Below are 20,597 nucleotides of genomic sequence, written 5' to 3' on the forward strand. Positions count from 1 at the left end.
CACCAAACTATTGTTAAACCTAATATTATATAATCTATAAAATACTTTACATAACCATTTTTTTAGAAATGTTCTATTTTAATTGCAGAGTTGTATCATGTGGTTTCATGACAACAAAAAACATTTTATTCAGCTATCAGTGTTTCGACCTGAATAAAAAATGGATTTGATTATTAATAAAAAATATACGTGTACTTCGTATTTTTGTACTTTTTGAATTTTGAAACGTATCAACTTTAGTTTTCAATATTTCTTATAAAAAATAATAATTTTCTGTAAAAGTTTATTTCTGGAACATATGTTACGTACAAACCGAGGTTTCACTGTATATACATATTTAATGCCTATACAATCAAACAAATTTCATGGTCCATATTCCATGGATTAAAATACTTTAAAAGCGTAATAAACCACCAAACTAAGCGTAAGATTGCATTTTGGTAATTTCTTTATATTTTAGATATTAAATCTCTACCGAAGAACTGGTAACTCATACTTAATTGAGTAAAATCAATCATATTTACTACCAAATTTTTTTCTTTAAATATATTCTTATATAGATTATTATATTATATTTTAATTAAAACTTTTATTTACTGATTTGTGTCAAATGACATAATAAATTATTTATAAAAAAGTACTTGCAAAATGTAAGTAAAAAATGTGCTGCACTTTTCAAATTGTTAAACGCGCTTAAGTTTTTTTAAGAATTACAAACAATTTTATTTATATTACTGTGATCATATATTTTTCAATATTAAAGAAATAACAACATTATTATAAACGTATTATTACTGATTTAAAACGATTATTTTCTGGATGTGACATTTCTTAGAAACTACGTTCATTAATGACAACCTTTCTAATATTTACGATAATAACTTATCGTTTAAATTAACTAAATATTAATTCTAAATAAAGTACTAAGATATTAATTATACAAAGTAATTATAATATTAATAAAGCAACAACGCCTCTCAAAATATTTTTATTATCTCTTGATTCTAACGGATGCTAAGTTTTTCATAACTTAACATCCGACCAATATTCCGATAATCGTTTGAGGATCAATGAGTTTATTAATTGAAATTATGACATTTTACTTATTTATGCATCATACGCAATTGGCAATTGCTATAAACAGATAAAAATTGGCTATGAATTTTATTTAGTTTCCTACACATAAGATGTATTACTAAATTATTTAATTAAAAAATAATACGGTTAATTTAAACACACTGCAATCATAATTTTTCAGCCATGTGTAAATAAACTCATCAATAACATGAAAGTAATTTTTATTTTTACTGACCTGTTAATTTCTAAATATTTGATATCAAATCAACTGTCAAAATATAATAATTAAGTTTTAATTAATTTCTTTGCCTTAGTTGAACAAAAACGTTCAGTTAGACTTATGAATGTTTCCTTTTCTTAATTTTGGAATGAAGGCACACAAATATACTCGACTTTGGAATTTTTATAGAAAGCGTCGTAATTACATTTCTAGAACCGCTTTTAACGTTTTATTAAGGGCTTAACTGCTGGTTATGGCATAATCCGACCGGAGGATGAAGATCTTTCCGCGTTTCGGTCCCGAAAACTCAATTATTCAAATGGCCGCAATATGCAAATGTATTCATATGTGAGGTGGTTACTACCGTAAAACAGATACACAACTTGTTTCAATAGTTTTTTGCAAGGAAAACTCAATTTTATAATATTTTTTAATGTTAAATTTTATTTATACATATTATATATTATATATGTTCTATAAGCTGAAGTAGCTCATTAAAATATTCGAGAATTTTTCAACCTCATATACAGGAACTAGTTAAATTTTTATGACATAAACCTAATATAATACTCACTAATTCCAATATCCCAGATATGATAGCAATTAAAAAATACGATGTTACATATGGTATTCGAACATAGGTCTTTCAGGTCAATAGTCAGCGACTAATACCACTCGCCTATCGTGCTGGTTTGAAAGTGTATATTTAATAGAAAAGCAATATTATTTATGAACTATAAATATTTACTGAAAATATGTTCTCATCTCATTATTTTTTTCATTAGACAAGAAATGGGTAGTAATAAATAGTTTAAATCTCGGAAGATAATGGAAAAGGCGACGCAATTAAAATGGTAATGGGATGGTTGTGACAATGGAGTAGCATTTTTTACGTAACACAAAAAATCACATCGTGCAAATGGATTCCGAAGGAGCAATAGCTCGGAATAGATGAGGGTGTTTTTATTTCTTAGAAAAAGTAAAGCCTTATAAAAAGATGGCTCTTTCAAGAAAATAATCTTGATATGCCGTCTGTAAATTTTCAGTTAGATTTATTATTGACACTATTTTAAAACGGGTTCAATACTATAATAATCTGGCATTTGATGCTATTTTAATAGCGATACAATATAACGGTAGATTTAGACACTACTTATTATATATTATATGTTTATTTTCATAGTCATTTTAACATATGTATATTTTTTAGCACATTACTTTTATTTTAATTGACTCACAAAAGCACTGAGTGACATGTAAATTATTTTTTGGCAAAATTTACTTTAGATCAGTTTCAAGAGTATCAAATGTGTTTTAAGTAATTTATGATAGTACATTTTTTTTTTATTTTAAAATCATACAAAATTATTTCATTTATAAAATAAATATTAACTTTTAATGAGTAGACAATTTACTATTGAAATACGATTTGATTTTAACGTAGTATTATAGTCTCTGCTTTCGAACGTCAGAATTTAATAACATGTCATAATTCGTTTTCGGATATTAAGAACGAAAACTTATCTCAACTGTCATTAACAACAGTTGAAACATAAAACAGCCATCAAAAACCGTCTTAACGATCAAACGTCAAAGTAAAATATGTTTAAAATAATATTAATATTTTAATTCGTGCAGATATTTTTAGAAATAAATTAGTTTGTTAACAATACTATGCCGATGACATATGTCATGTACAAACAAAGCAAAACAGTATATTTAAATCAATTTAAAATTTGTGATACTTTAACTTTGTCAGCTAATTCAAAACTTAATTAATTTAAGCAATATCAGCATTTTGCGAAATATTAACTAAACAAATCGTCGATATTTTATTCATTAACTACTAGTCTACGCCAAAAATACTAATTACCATTTTTTTTCATAATTTACTTATAAACATCATAGCGCTTGCGCACTTTTAGATGCGCACAGGAGCGAATTGGTATAAGTATTTTATTTAAAAAGCTTTAATATTGCTGCCAAAAGTACTATAATCACGATATTAAAAATTTATTTTCTTTACATTTCTAAAAGAAATAGGAAGCATATGTTTTTTAATACGCAGCTTAGTTTATCATAAATATTTTCTACTAAAATTATGTTTATATTTAAATTTAAATAAAAAAAGTAGGACAGGTTTTTGAAAGTTTGGAAACATCAAGCTATCTCACTGTATACAGATTACTCCCAAATATTTTTTCAAAATAAAATTTCAGTATACCAGTAAAAACAAAAAATCGCGCTTCGCGGTCAAATAAATATCATGCATTTTTTTATATTAGTGACCTGCTACCCTTTCTAGATTGATTTAAAAGAAAAGCATAAAAAATATTCAAAATATAAGATAAAACTTGTAATTCGAAACAATATGGACTGTTTTAAATAAAAAAAAAATTATTTGTCTTCTTAAAATTAAATTTATTTAATTTCTTATTGAGGTATTGAATATAAAGAATTTTGAACTCAGAATCACATTAAATATGTAATAAATACACACATATATATTTTTAATATTTTAGAAAATGCTAAAATTTTAGAAACCGCTCAGTTACTTCTTAACTTGCACATCAACGACTTCTTGAGCAGTAATGCCGATTCAATAAAGTATTCACTGCGAACATATTTATATTAGATATTTATATCTTTGCACTGTTCATAAGCAAAAACATGGTGGGAGAGGCTGACCAGATAATTTTGTGTATCCCCAATTCGACTCTGTCCACCGCGCGTACCGCAGTTTTCGCGTCACCCTAGTGTCACTTCATTCGTTGCGGTAAGTCGATCCGGCCGCCGAGAAGAAACGAGAGATAATGGCCGGCATGAAAATAAACCCCGAGACGGGGGTCATATTCTATTTTTTGTCGCGGCGATTACGCGGCGCGGTTGGCATCGGTCGACAGGACCAATTGGGAGGAAGCCAGTGACCTTGCCCGGTGCGGACACCGACCAAAAAATGTGTCATTAACATCGCCCCGCGAGCGATTATTTTTAATCGCTAGAGATGCAAATTAACCACCACTACGCCTTTCGGTCGATTAATTAACCGCACCGTGACCGAAAAAAAAACGGACCTTTTTCACTAAATTTTGAGGAAGCTGACTCATTTACTTTAGCTTTGAACTTGAGCCAACATATAGATAAGGTTTCGTTCCCACTGGATCAATCCCTAAATATAAATCCCTACTCCCATATATCTAGTGATGTCGCTATTGTCTGAACAATTTAAACGATTTCCATTTCAATCGTATCATAAGAAATTAATTGCACTGTACAACAACTTTGAACTTTTGGTAACAAAAATAAAATAACTCTAAGATATCGTTTTTATAGATATCGTCCAGTAATATCCACAATTTTTCAAAGGTCAGTTTAAAGTCTATATTTCGAACTTCGGAAGAGGAAGCGGCTGCATATGATGTCTTAGGGCTCTGTGGCTGCGCGTGGCGAGTGTCAGGTGTGATCTTCAGGTCTGTCGGTGAGGGCGCTCTGGTTGTCTGCGTCGTTGGCTCTGCTGGTGAGCATATCTCGGACCGTCTACCCTCTCCTCGTCGGAGTCCGGGCTTATACTTAGGGGTGTATCGATCTCCTAACCATTCGCTGCAGTGGCTTCTTAGAATTCTAGAAATCGGATGTGTATTTCGAAAGCAAGTTTTTTGCTTGGCTCCAGACTTTCGAATTCTTCGGAAAGGGTTTGCATTGTGGTGATTAATTGCGTCGTACCGTTTTGTCAAAAAATAGATTTTCTTAACGACCCGTGTTGTGTGTGGTCAAAAGAAATCCCTCTTGTGCCATGATGTTTGTCTCATTGTTAATGAATGAACGTTTTTGGTCACGGTCATTAAATGTGCCTATATGTGTGGTCGCCACAGATTCATTTGCAAAAACTCGCATTCACATTCACTTGAAAAAATAGAATCAAACGTAATATTTTTCAGGATGTCTTTTCGAGAATGTAGTTAAGAAATCAACGATTCGTTTAGTGGTAGTCTGATTAACATGTTTCTAAATTCCATCTCTCTAAATGTCAATGGAACAATAATATCTTCAGGCTAATAGATTTAGTCAAGGACGCGAGCCCAAAGTGCAAACTTAACATTTTTTACTATATAGCATCCAACGTGGAATAAAATGTTTTCGAATCAATAGAATCATTTTTTCAATTTTCATAATGTAAAATGTACAGCAGCTGCATCCCATTTATAATACGGTTCCAAATCAGACACGTAATTTGCTTACTCTCTTGAATTTAGCCAGAATAATGCATGTCATTTAATGAAATACTATGAATTTTCATGAAATCAAAATAATTTAAAAAACACTGACTGGCCAACTTTTGTCCCCTTCTCTCTGGAATACATATAAATGATATCCCTAATTCCAAATTAGATATTGTCGAGTTAGTCCTCAAAGGAAATATTTTTAGCAGTAAAAATATAACTTATCTGGCAGATACTAGTAAAATGATATATTTTACCTTTTTCCATACATAGTAATATATAAATTTACATATTTATTATTATATATTTTAATGCATTAGTTATTTTTTTGTAAAATATATTTTTTTAAAGTAAAATGGTGGTTTATTAGTGAAATAATAAACAAAATATAAAATTTTTAGTTTAACAGAATATGTATACATGAATAAATTAATCGAGTTAATGGGAAGAATATCTAGTAAAAAAATCAAATGTCCATAATTAAAAGGTTAATTTATTTATTTATTAATTCATTAAAGCACATATTTGTTATTAATAGAGTATACTATTTAAACATGTGGCATGTAAAGCTTAAAGTTTGCCTAGCCCTAATTTAAATGGCTTTTTTAAAGGCACATATAAAAATAATTTCAGACAAAAAAATGATAGCTACCTGTCACACATAGTCGTAAACTTTGACTAGATGTCAATATACGGCTCGGAAAAAATATATTTTTGCTATAAATAAAACAAATCCATGGCTTTGGCTTAGCGTCTATCTATGCGATTTATGTTTAATAAATTTTATATTTTTTACATAAATCATTTTGCTCAAGTTTTAGATAAAATCAATATAATAAATATTAACCTTGCTGCAACTTAAATTAGCTGCTACTTCAAATATTACTGTTGAACAATCGCACATATTCTAATGCGTGCATGCTACGAAACGCAATTGAGGTGAATATATTTTATTTTGTTCTTGAAACGATTGAAATATCGTGAGACAACATTGCATCATACAAAAAACCATATATATATGACATTATGTTTTTAATATCAATCATTTTCCTACTTGTTCACAAATAAAATTATTTTATGATTTTATCAGATTTTAATTTGAGGTAATTTATTAATCTAATGCTCTTGGCACAACTTTATTCGCAAAAAAACAAGATTGATTCGATCGAAGCACTGACATAGACGAATGTTGAACATTTTTCATTACCCTTTACACTATATTGTTAATTTAAGACTAAATTTATATTTAGTATATATCTATAATACAATCGTAAATTAACTCAAAATTGACCGTAAAGTTTAAAACCAATATCGTGTTAAATGTATATTTTTGAATGAATATATTTCGATTTTTAGGGCTAAAGGGTCAATTTGATAGGCCGTAAAAACGCCGGTGATTTGTTACTTTCTCTTGTCATTAAACTCGTGTCGTTTTTCGGAAAGCTATAAAAACAGCCACGGGACAAATGACGCATATAAATAAAGGATGACTCTCTGGACGTATATATTATTACTGTTAGATTAAAAGGAAGAGATTCGGATTGAATTTGTTTATTACTATTTAAAATATTCGTTATTGGGAGATCTATAATTAAAATCGCTTCACCGCATGGTCACCAAAATTTAACACTATTATCGTTTTTATGTAATGTGTGAAGACCTACCAATGAGTGCTTTGAGGTTTCGAAGCCTTTACATAGCCATAGGTTACGTCCGGTGTGTTATGCGATGGAACAAATCTCGAAAATATAATCCAAACTAATCATATTTGCTTAAAAAATGTGTACTCGTGACGAACTGTTAATTGGCTTGAGAAATAAATTTAATCTGAAAATTTTTCATTCGGGCCCTAAAAGTTGAACGACTTCTAGATCAGCTGTATTCAGTATTTTTCAGTAATAATATATTCAAAAGTCAAAACATCAAAACAAGTAATTTACAATTTACAAACTACAATTAAATCATTATAATACATACGTAAATGTACATTATACATAAAAGTGTAATGTATATTGAATAGCTAGAAATAAAATCACAACGTTAAATTACAAATGCTTATGAAAAACAGGCAATGTTTAATTGTTGCATAAAAAAAATCTAATAAACTACTAAAAAATAATGCAAAAAAAATATAAGTATAGTTAAAAAAAAAATTAGTGTGAAAACAAATAGTTTAAATAAATAAAAACATTTGTTTATAATATATTCCTAAAAATATTTAAATGCTTATCGAATATAAGTTTAAGATTGTTTTTATCATAGTCACTGATAGACGAAATTAGTGGGTTAGTGTGGTTTTGCGAAAATTAAAAAAATATTTTCTAGTATGAAAATGACAGTATTTAAATACTAATATGGATTTTTTAAAGATCATTAAAATGTGTATTATTTTTATAGCTATATTTTGAATGATTAGCAATTTAAAAAAAAATGACTGATGTTACTCTACACTAGGCAGGCATATATTAAAACATGTCTAATTATATGTTTATATATTCAAATTTTATTTTTTATAGTAAGCGCGCTTTTTTTTATTGAATAATGGTCTGCGAGCCGCAACGGCAGCAAGCCAATTAGAGCAAAGTTCCAAAATCTGAATGTTAAATTTAAGTTTGGAGTAAGTCTATTTCTATATATCCCTGTTCATTTTGAAAAGGCAGTGTTTGTCCAAGTCTTGTGAAAATAATCGCTTCTGTTATAATTCGGTTAAAATTAATTTTCCACCTCTAGAAATATTTATTTAAGATTTTTGTAATTTATTCGCGATTGTTTTAAGATCATAAGCGTCAGCGTAGATATATACACGCCTATTTTTCATTCTTGGGATATCGTTCGTATAAAAGAAAAAGAGAAACCGCCTGAGCAAACTTCCCAGAAAAACTCCAACTGGAATTTTACGCGGTATCGAGTGCTCATTATTTAGTGAAACAACATAGCTTTTACTTCTCAGGTATGGGCGTATTGAGCGTAGCATATAGTCAGAGATTTTTTTTGTATAATTTATAAAGCAAACCGCCATACATGTATGGTTTGTTTCATATTTACTATTTCTATATTTAACAGTAAAAGACCCGTACTCTTTTTCATAATAAAATTAAGCTCAGTCAAACTATTAAGTTGATGTATTGTCGAGTAAATTGGTTGAACTTAAATGAGTCTCTAGACTTCTAAAAGGCGCGTAATGTAGTACGCTCTTTATTTTAACGGCCTTACGTGAAATACTTATTTAAAATACGGAAAATTCGTATTTTTGTCAAATTTATATTTTAAAATAGATGAGTAAATTGATAATTAATTTGATTTATATTTACATTTTGATTTATATTTAATAGTTTTTTATTTGATGAAAAACATTTTAAATCTCCCTAGTAAAATTATTAATGAGCAATCGTATAGCTTATAATTTCATGTACAGCTATTTTTTTAATTATAAATATTTTATTATAGTAAGCAAATACTTATATTTTTGTTAATATAAATGTGTCCAATTAATATTAAGAACTGCAAAAAATAGGAGGAATAAACTAAGCAACTAAAATAATATGTGATCTATTAAACAAACTTATTTTAATATATCTGCCATTTCATATGTATCAATAATGTATTTTTGTAAATATTAGAGATCATTTTTTTATTAACTAAAAATCTTGAGGAAAATATGAAAAGCTTTCGTATAGCTAGTTTTAGATTGCTTTATATGAATAACAGATTTTTTAGATTTAATTTATGCTTAAAAAAATACCTCTGCTTTTTCGTTACATTTTATAATAATGCATGCCTACATAATTAGATTTTTGAATATATTTATTTTTTAATAAATGCGCATTATATTTAGATAAATTTGTGTATATATAATCTAATATTATATTAATATTCTTAAATAAAGAAATGTAAAATGTTAAGCGATATTCCCAATATTGATTAATATCCGATAAATATTTCTGATTTCCTAAAACGCCTATAAAATAAAAGTTTTGAGTTAGACTGATAAATCTATTATCTATTACTTGAATAGCTTGATAAAAAATTATTTATTTTAAATCATAAAAAGCTGGTTTATTCTACGTATGAATATTATAAAATATTAATCACTTTAAGGAAAATTAAAAGTGTATTTAATTTTGAAATAAATAAATCACATTACTTGTAGAAATGTTTGATCACGCCATTTCTAAATATATATTTATGGATCTTAGAATCTACATATATTTGGGAAACATAGATTATATTATAAACCTAGATTTAATAATAAAATTAAAATATTAAAAATATTTTAATTGCAAATAACTTGAGAATTTTGTTTGTATCTGTTCTAATAGTAAGAAATATATCATGGGACAGGAATTTCATATTACCGGCTTATACTTTAATTTATTAATAACTTGTCATATAAAATTTTAAATGTGATTTAACGTGTGCACCATAAATCTTAGTATTTTCCATGCTAAAATTATAATTTAAGTTACTGTAAAGCAAAATAAGATACTGTGCTGAAATTTCGTTAATCTTAACTTCATATAAAAATTCTTAACTAGTAATATTTTCTAATCCGTAAACCTTTTACCAAAGGCAAAATTTACAACGAATTCAAATCATCTTGCCAACAAATAATTTGTTCATTTAAATTTATCAACAATAAAGTCTTAAAAAATATCAAAAAATTAATTTGCATATATTATTTGCTAATATTAAATTGAAAAACATATTTCAATACAGTAAAGTATTTTTAGTTTCTAACAGTTTTAACAGATGTCTTGTAATATTTTGACATGCAATATATGTAATTGATTTATTTTAATTAAAATTACCAAAATTAAGAATAAAAATATTTATTGAATATAATAAAAAATAAATTGCGTTTTAAATTATATTTTATTTTTGATAATTATATTTTTTATCAATTATCAATCAATCGATTAACAAAAACGACAAATTTATTATTTTGCAATTATTTTTTTAAAATTATTTAATGCATTTTCAAGAATTATTCCTTAATTAGAAACAAAAATATACTTATACTACAATGAGAAACTCTGGTGTGTATCAACTCTCATTTACCCTTAGCCATTTTTTTTAATGTTTATTTTATACTACTTGACGTTTAATTTGATAAACTTGGATCTGAAACGTTGTTAGTTGTCAAGGAATGAGCTGAATTTTTTTGTTTAAGTATAACGCCATATATACTAGCTTTCACATCACACGTACCATTTTCATCGTCAATAATTGAGGGAATATTATTATCAAACACTATAGATAAATTAATCGTTTCTTTATGGTGACTGATTCACTATTTATGTGGATTTATTAAATACTACAGTGTCTAAATTACAATTAAAAATAATAATATCCATCACAATACTACAGTTTATAATTTACAGGATTTTATATATATAAACGAACGTAAAAAAGTTCAAAGCGTACATTTATATTCTAATATAAATAAATATATAAACCTCGATTAAAACTCCGATTTCTGGCGTACGATTTCCAAGCGTGTAATTGATTTTATAAAAACAACATTTTAATTTAGATTTCCTCAAACCAAACATCACACGATAACAATCACTCGAACCACTGATTCGAAAGCCACCGATTATAACCTCGATTTGAATTAGTTATGTGTGACTTAATCGAGATAATCGCACTATCGTATTCGTTCTGGCAAAATTCAAATAATCTTAACTTTAAGAAAGATATTTTAACGTTAGAACAACAATTTTGCATAGTGTCACAACCCACACATTTTTATTTCTTGTTTTATCGTCCCATATATTTTTATTGGTTATGTATGACACATAAGATTTGCACTGACATATTTGTGTATATATTTTGATATACATACATACCGAAATCATAAATGTTTGCAATGGTATATTTTTTAATAATATTTTTGAAATTCTAGTACAATGCGCATACAAATACATTTAAAAAATAAACAGAGCACATGTATGCGAAATAAATTCTTCGTGGGTAATCGCCAAAGAATTATTAATACTTGGAAAAAAATATTTATTCTCTGATCAGGAACTGAGTAGACGAGTGGCGATCTCTTAAGCTCTTGGCTAAGAAAAAAATATTGAAATGAGGTAGATAGATTTTTTTTGTGAAACGTTTTGCCAAGGAATCAAAAAACGTCGAAGTAAGCAATTTCAATTTTCAACACTTCAACAGTGACTGCTGTCGCTTGGTGAAACGGTTAATTTCGTTCGAGTCGTTTTAGTCGAATAACATACTCTTTATTTAAGAATATATAACAAAGAAATTATATATTAAGGATCGATTTGGCAAAGTAAAATTGTGTCAATTGTATTTATAATATTTAAGTGTTTTATATTTTTCTTTAGCAGTAAAAAAAAATAAGGCATAAGCAATAAAAATTAGGATAAAAGAAGATTTATTATGTAAACATGCATAAAATATTGGTAAAGTGAAATTAATGGGGGCAATTATTAATTTGACGGTTCACGAGATGTTTGTCGAGCTTTTTTTCAAACAATGGCTTTGTTCATTAAAATCGTGTTATAACCTTGAAATTATACAATGCTAAAAGAAATTTAATTAAAATATGTGTAATTGCTTTAATTTATATAGTATATATATAAATATTATATTACATATTTTTTTTGATATGTTTTAATAAGATTAATGTTATAATCAAGACAAGAGAACTTTTTCTGCTTATATAAAACATACTTTATTATATTGTAATTGCATAATGCTAATAATTTTATTATAGGGGTAGTTCAAAAAAATCTTAAACTTGTATTAAACAGATAAATGATATGATGGCGCGTTTGCTAAATTTTATAAGCTTTAATTAAAAAATAATCATAATATGTTGTGCTTTATTAAAATATAGTAAACTATAAATATACATTCTTTATTAATTAAAAATTAAATGGAGTATAGTTTTGAGAATATAGTGAATGTTTTATTACATTCTAATAAAATCGTGCATTGTCATGATATGTAATGAGTTTTTTATGATTTTAAATATCTTTCAGAAGCACCTTATTAGATTTAATATTTTTTGTTAGGAAAAATGATCATATTTTTGACATACAATCAAAAAAAATCGTTAAAACAACATTTAATGAAATCGAGTAGTAAATAACATACTGCGCTAAAAAATATTCCCAATTTAGTTTAGATATTTTACTTTATTCTATCATATATAATGTGATCTTTATGATAAAATATGACTTTAATCAAAGAATTAAAATTGCCTGGTACTTCAATAGCCAATAAAAATCCTTAGATAGAAATTTGGTGAACTACACTAAGTTCGTTGAAGTTTAGATTAATGTATACTGTACATATATTTTATTATATATTTTTGCTTGCCTTCGTAGCGTTATGCTGTACTTGTAATAGTTGACGTAGTATATAAACTTATGCATTAAACTATAAAGTAATAATATTTTTGAGTTGTTTTTGTAATATTTATTATTAATACATAATCCGTAGATTATTCTATAAATGCCTATTTTTCGTTATCAAGCATGATACATGTAAGTATTTATTTATAGATGTGATGGCTCATACGCGTACACATTAACGCGTTTTCAGACTAAATTTAAATATATGTCAAGTTGAATTTATTTTTGGTTCAGTTCCCTACTATTTTTGTAATTTTAATTTTATAGTAACATTCTGCGTTTATCAGATAAAGCACGCAACGCTTTTTAGGACTTAATAATTTTAAATAATATTTTATTAGAATTATAATTAAAAATGATATCTGAGCTAGATCATAAATTATTTATTACTTCCCTTTTTATGATCAAAGCAGTTTCTCTGAGAAATCAAAAAATGCCTTGCATTTTGTATATTTTGTATATATAAGGCAAAAGGAAATTAAAATCTAAATACCATTAATTGTTTTTCCTGTTGATTAACCTTCACTTTGGCATCGATTAACAAACTTGACCGTAATTTGGTGCCATCCGCTTATGCTAATTTGATATTTGGCCAGCTGATTCGTCAGATCGTCACTTCTCAGTGTCGGTAACCTTAGCACAATTAATCTGTGATCAGAAGGTGATCATTGTTTTTCTTGGGCCTTGACTGCCAATTGTAATTAAATGGTTAAAGTCCATGTAAAAACATAGGCTTGTTGCGAAATTAATATATTATCAATGTATATGTTAAATCTCTTTATCTCTTTAAGATGATAATGCGGTTTTATGCTACGTTAACTTACATAGATCTTGAGGTTAATTTGTTAATGGCGTAATCGGATGCGAAGCGGTACCTGAATAACAAAATATACCTCGTTTGATGTTAACATCCAAACTCACACAATATGGTATTATATGTAGGTATGTTCAAACAGGCTGAAGGTAATAATTGTATGTCGTGTTCTTCCGACATTACGACAAAGTTTTCAGTATACAATTTTCAATATTACGACCATTGATCCGATAGCGCGACGAAAGCTAACAAAGAAATAACGATTTGCTACTTTTAATGCGATAGAATACTAAGTAATGGAATTGAATTCCATTTCACTATTTTCTAATGATTATTAGCCTAAGCATGCATACGTGAGAGATTGTCATATTAATATTTATGTATGCAATATAATATTTTAAAATAAATAATATTGATGATTCAGAAAGTATTGTGGCATTAAAAATCTGTCTGAAACTGGCACTCTTTCATATTTAAAAAAAATATATTGCTTTCTAAATTGATTGTTCCCTCTTTATATTGGCAATTGTAGAGCTTTGATAGTATAGATGCTAAAAATTTACTCTAAAAATTAAGAGTGTATATGCAAAAATATGAATAACAAAAAAACATAGAATCGTGGGTACAGCTAAAATATAAATAAGCATTTAAATGACACCGAAATATTATTAAGTTCTAGAACTTTAATTACATATTTTAATTTTGGCAATTTTACTGTATTTATATTTTTTAAGTCTTTAGTTGTGACATAACATACGTTAGCCCAATGTGTCACAATTGAATAAACACAATCAAAACATACAACTATTGAGACACCATTCTATCAATCAGTGTTTCAGTCGCATATAGTTTTTTAATTATTAATTATCAATGAAGCTTAAAATTACTATTTGTTATTAGGCACGAACTTCATTTTTTTTTATTACTAATTGTGATATTTATTCTCGAGCTCAGAATAAATTAAAAAATCTAATCTGTGATGATGTGAATATGACAATTCCAAATTACGATTTACGGAACATGATTGAATTTAAAAAAAAACACTAAAGCTCATAAAAGCTTTTAATCCATGCTTTTAAGGTTTTATTTTATACTTATATAATTAATATTTCATATGAGAAAAAAACTTGTTTTACTCTTTTCTATTTCACTGTATTGTTTCACTCGTGAATCGCTGTTCCCTTTGTTAAAAGTCCTAAAATAATAACCCGCAGTCCATATACTAATTTATCTGAATATGTAGCAATCATTAGGTGAAAAATTGGTTGAATAGTGAGGATGTAGTAGTAATACTGATTGCAGATCTGCTGTATGCGGTTATGAATTATCATGACACAGTAAAGCTTTTCTTGATACTTTGTCAAACCGAAGTTTATTGTAGCGTATCATATCTAAGCATATCAGAATAACATTTCATTTTTATTTAAAGGATAGTTCGCAATATTTATTTCTTCATAATTCTAAAATATGGTGGCTTTTTTTATTACGGAATTGAATTTGGGTATTCATTCTCAAATCACATGACAGATAAGTATGACCACTCATATGGAAAACAATATAAGATCTCTTCTGGGGTACCGCAAAAATTCAACTTAGGTCCACTGCTGTTTTTACTGTTGATTAATGATATATAAACAGCAATGAATCGTTCAATTTTTTTTTTAAATTTGCACGATTGAAAATTTTCAAGAAAGTGCAGTTGATTTTGGATTTTCTTGACCTGCAGCAGGATTGCAATTCTTTATGGAAGTGAGCTTTCAATAACCGATTGCTTTTCAGTGGCAATAAATGCCACACAATTATATTTTTAAGGTCTTTGATGCCGTCGGAATAGGGTTAGATGATTTTTTCCGGACAGGCTTATTCCGAATACGAATTTTGCGAACACTTCGGACATTTTGGTTGATACGTTTTTAACTACTGAGTTCAATATAGCAATCAACTTAAATTAAATTCAATGAATCAATATTTTTACTTCGTGAAAAAACGCAAAAAAACAATCTCGAACGTGTCTTAATTACTTTTTTCCGTAATTGAAAACATCTAAATCCGTTAAAAATATTTTTTACAAAACACAATAGTAATAAAATTAATCCCTCACGTAACTTCAAAAATCTTTTTATATTGTCTTGACTAAATGGACTATTTCCATTACTTCGTAGTTTTATGTTACTTTTATTAAATAATTTTTTTTTTATTATTTCAAGTAAAATATCATCAATAAGCAACATATAAAATTATAAAATGAATTGTTTTGTCAAATTGTGATTTATTTCAATTTATAACTAATAAATCTACACCAGTAACAAAATTATAGTATTAGTTCTTAAAGCTTATGATATTTAGCTTGTAATATTGAGACAACCCGTAAAGTGTATTTTTAACGCATAAACCCATATTTTTCTTCAACGGTAAAAAATGCTTTTATCGCGAGTGAAACTGACCCTTTTTATGATGATGTGTTAATCCTTTCGTTCAATTAGGTAAGTGGTTCAGTTGAAGAACCCGACAATCCATTTACTATCGAGTAGTATTCTTATCAATATAATCTCTACTTTGTACTAATATATGATTTTGCAAAATTCTTACCCAAATTGATTTTCACAACACATTTTCGTAACAGTGGATCGTATGTTTTCAACAAATAAAAAAATTTCAATAAATTATAATAAAATCTTTGTATCCGGTTGATTTGGATTTAACAATATAAAGTAATAGAAATCTTTATAAATTATTAGTACATAAAACTTATGATATTTAACTTAAAATAATAAAATATTATTTTCATAAAAAGTAAATATCAAAAAAGTAACATAAAACTATGCAGTAATGGATATGGAGCATTCAGGCAAGACAATAGAAAAAATATTTGCACAAAACGTGGGGGATTAATTTTATTATATGTCACTATTATTATGTTTTATGACGATACTATCGAATGGATTTAGCCAAAAATTCCGCTTTCAATAATGGAAAATGATAATTAAGACGCGCTCGAGGTTGTCATTCGCATATTTTGTAATAAAAAAAAACTATGGGCACATATTTTGGAATGACTTTGTCAGTGAATGACAATGCACAAATCAAGGGACAATTTAGCTCACATAGAATCTGTGTACACAGCAATTTTTATTTGTTGATTGCCATTCATATTCATAAAGGCTGCCGGCAAAAAGTCCTAATCAATCTTTATTAAACATTAAATTGTTTGTTTTTATAGACGTCAACTAGTAAAAAATGTTTTAAAAATAATCAAAATACCAATAACGGATATTTAAAACGAGATAAAAATATAGATTCATTGGATTTAATTCAAGTTGATTGATACCTTGAAATCCGTAGTTAAAAATATAATATATCAAAATGATCACCTTTATTTTTTTATTATATAATATTAAAAAAAAATTGTTCGGAATAATCTATGTCGGTAATAATAAATGTCTGCAAAAATCTTGTCCGGAAAATTCCTGACCCCAAAAATCGTGTACGGAAAAATCCGGGCACCGCGTAATATATTCTAGATAAACTTTCTTTTAGTAAGGATCTTGGCGTGACTTTAAAAAAGCGCTTGAAATTCAGTTTGCACATTGCAAAGACTCACAGCAAATCAATAAAAATGCTCGGTTTTATTTTGAGAAATGCGCGCTACTTCAGAAATACTAGTATTGTGCACTCTTTATGATGCCCTAGTCCGCAGCATACTATAATCTGGTTGTATTGTATGTATTTCAGGCGTAATGAGTCAATGCAATGAATTGTGGTTAGAAAAAGTACAGCGTTATTTCCTTCGGTATTTATCCTTGAATAAATACGGATACTATCCGTTCTTATTTCCTAGTACTTTCATTTTGGAAGCGTTGGAATATGTTTCGTTGTCATATTGTAAAATTATTTATACATTTAAACACTTTTGTAAGTTGCTTAAAGGTATAGTTGACAACTTCGGTACTCGGGCAGCTCCAAATGTGGGCCCTAGAGGGCGGTCATGGTTCTCGGTTGCGTCCACTGTTCTTGCCTTTAAAGTCTTGGACTGGAGCACTTGCCAACTCTTTTATGACAATGGCCGTCCGACTGCTAATATTCTGCATCGAGATATTGCTATTTTCTCGGTAATAGTTAGTTCAGTTCGTGTAATTTGTGCCTCTTCTCTTTTCATGTTTCGATGTTTTTAATTATATGTGTATATGTATGTGTGTATCTATATGTATATGTTTTAAAATGTTATGCCTTTTATGCTTTTCGTTAACCTGTCCGGCCACGATGGCCTTAATTTTAATAAATAAATTTATTTTTACTGTCAGTAAAAATAAAAATTTTAAATGAATGAATTTTTTTATCTGGTCCAAACAATCGCAACACTTAGTGAGAAAAAACTTATCAGGAATATATCATTATTATTATTATATAATTATTCATTGCTGATATTTTTACAGCATTAATATGTGATTTATTGCCTGTAGAGTTTTATCGAACTCGTTTTAAAGCTCATTTAACCGTTTTTAAATCGATCTGTATAACGGTATGAGATAGTTTTTGATTGATTAGAGACTTAGAGATTTCATCTTTCTTTGCATTAAAAACATCTATATCTTGCAAAAGAATAAATCAAGCTAAATAGCAGTTAGCAGGTTCAGCTAAACAAAATTTTAAAAACTTCCTAAACATCGGTTGTATTCAGATTCAGAAATTACTTTATAAATAAATGCTTTGAAAATATGTAATAATAATTTATGAAACAATGTCTAAAAATATTGAATTTTACTTTGTACAACAGCGTTCCATTATTCTTACCCAGAAAACATACATATGTCATTTTCATCAAAGGATAACGATATTGCCATTCGTTCGGCGTTTCCGGAATAATATTCAATTTGTTCGAAAAGCGTGTTCTGATGTAGAGTATACATTTGGAATGTGGTTGCAGTTAGATAGAGAAATTGTACATTCACTAGAAAGCCAAAAAGAGCTGCTCAGGCAAAGTTTAAAGAATGATTTTTTATGATTAATGTGATCCCTTATTAAGAAGAAATCACACATAGAAAGAATTTAACAAAAAAAAATGACATGTGATAAATTTATACTAGGAATAAATTATACATATAAATAATTACACAAGCGAAAAATTACACACGCTGTAAATTTTAAAATGTAATTTTAAGTAATATATTTAACATTTTTGGTTTGCACAAGGAAGTGTAATACAAAAGAGAAATTTATTCTAAGGTGAATGAAAAAAATAAATACACGTTCTTATTATTATAATATCTAAATTAAATAAATTAAATTAAAATATAGAAATACAATATGTAAATTACCAATTTTATTGTAAAATATTATTTTTAATTTAAAATTATTTTCACCAATATAATTTTGATATTTATGATGCATACCAAAACTGCAAGTTTCATTTGTAATTTTTTCTTTGTGTAATTTTTTCTTTTTGCAATCTATCTTTTGTATAATGTATACTGTATAATTTTATCACGTCTCTTTTTCCTTGTATGATTCTGTCGATGTTTAATTTCTTTCTTGTGTATTTTTTGCTGTGTAATATTATTAAATGTTATTTTTACTGTGTAATTTCATAATGCTGCTTTTTCTTGTTATTTTTTTAAAACGTATACACAAGTAACCACACTATTGCGCATTAAAAAAGTCAATGAATCTATTTCTTCAACTTACATACTTATGTGAATTTTCTTTATACACGAGAAGTTCTTAAAAAATAAAATGAAAAATTGCCTTTATTTAAATAAATGCTGTAAAATATTAATGCCTCTCTTCCCATTAGTTAATATGCTATATGTAATTCTAATTGTATATACAATATTAAAAAATATTTTATTTTACCATATCAGTTAAATTGTTATATTAATTTATTCAATTACACATTGAAAAGCAAATATTTTAATTTGTATTTCGTATATGTAATTTAAATTAATATTAAAGAATAGCCAATAATATGACTTTTGAATTAAGATTAAACAAAAATTTTTTGCTGCACGAGCAATGTTTTTTTTTCTTTAAATAAAATATCAGTTTTTAGGAATAAAATACAATTTATTTAAATACATTTCGGGATTCTAACCCTTTGGAATGTAACTTTGCAACCTGTTAGACGCAGGTTGAAACTAGAGAGAATTTTATTGGATTAAATTACATATTACGACTATAATAGTCGAGCTCGTTATTCTCCGAGTGGCGGTGGAAGAGATGGCGGAAGGTTGATGTCAGTAGATGATCCTTATCGTTCTGATTGTTGTGGCAGCGATAGTATAGCGGAGGTTGGACCCTCATTGCTGCGGTGCTCTTATGGTGGAGTCCCTCTCAAGATGTGCTACATCCATGACCGTATGTTATCCGCGGGCGGACCAAATTTACTAGTCGCTTCGAGTGTCCTGGTCCTCAATGGAGACCAGCCTTATGTATTCAGGGCTGCAAAGTTTGTTGACCAATCACAATCATGCAGTGATCATCCAGCCAATCGTTGCATTCGCTTCTTAGCACAATGAAGTATGTAGACGCTTTTAGAAAGTGACATTTTATTAATGGACATCTCTGAGGTTGAATTGTGCAACGGTAATATTGTAGCCATACGGTGCTTTTTGTCTTTCAGTGATACATTTTCCGTGACCGTTTTCAAACAAAGAAATATTTATTAAATGCACCGTAGAATCCTTGCGTATTATTTATGGGAAAACCTTTTTCTATTCGTAACGAGGGCTTTGTGTTGTCTCACTATTTTCTAGTTTATCCTTATTGATATATGATCATTTTTAGTCACAGATTTTAGCGTTTAGTTTCAAGAATAGGATCCCATACATAAATTACAAGCAGTTGAGACACAATTTTAGAATTTACCATTAGTGACTAAAGGTGCAGAT

At 27.7% G+C, this 20,597-nt stretch overlaps 1 protein-coding gene across 10 annotated transcripts in view; it reads right to left on the minus strand.

Moving 5' to 3' along the window:
* Stacl (SH3 and cysteine-rich domain-containing protein) overlaps window positions 1-20,597 on the minus strand; it is a 256,042-nt gene that overhangs the window by 221,403 nt on the left and 14,042 nt on the right. Inside the window, exon 1 of one of the 10 annotated variants that reach the window (XM_088194602.1) lies at window positions 3,986-4,095. The exons of the other annotated variants lie outside the window; for them this stretch is intronic. The gene's annotated coding sequence lies outside the window, so the exon portion shown is untranslated. Of the gene's footprint in view, window positions 1-3,985; window positions 4,096-20,597 lie in introns of those variants that run through there. 10 annotated transcript variants of the gene reach the window in all.

Source organism: Plectrocnemia conspersa, unplaced genomic scaffold, assembly GCF_051122295.1.
Source record: "Plectrocnemia conspersa isolate PC_06_02 unplaced genomic scaffold, ASM5112229v1 ptg000010l, whole genome shotgun sequence".
NCBI classification, from domain to species: Eukaryota; Metazoa; Arthropoda; class Insecta; order Trichoptera; family Polycentropodidae; genus Plectrocnemia; species Plectrocnemia conspersa.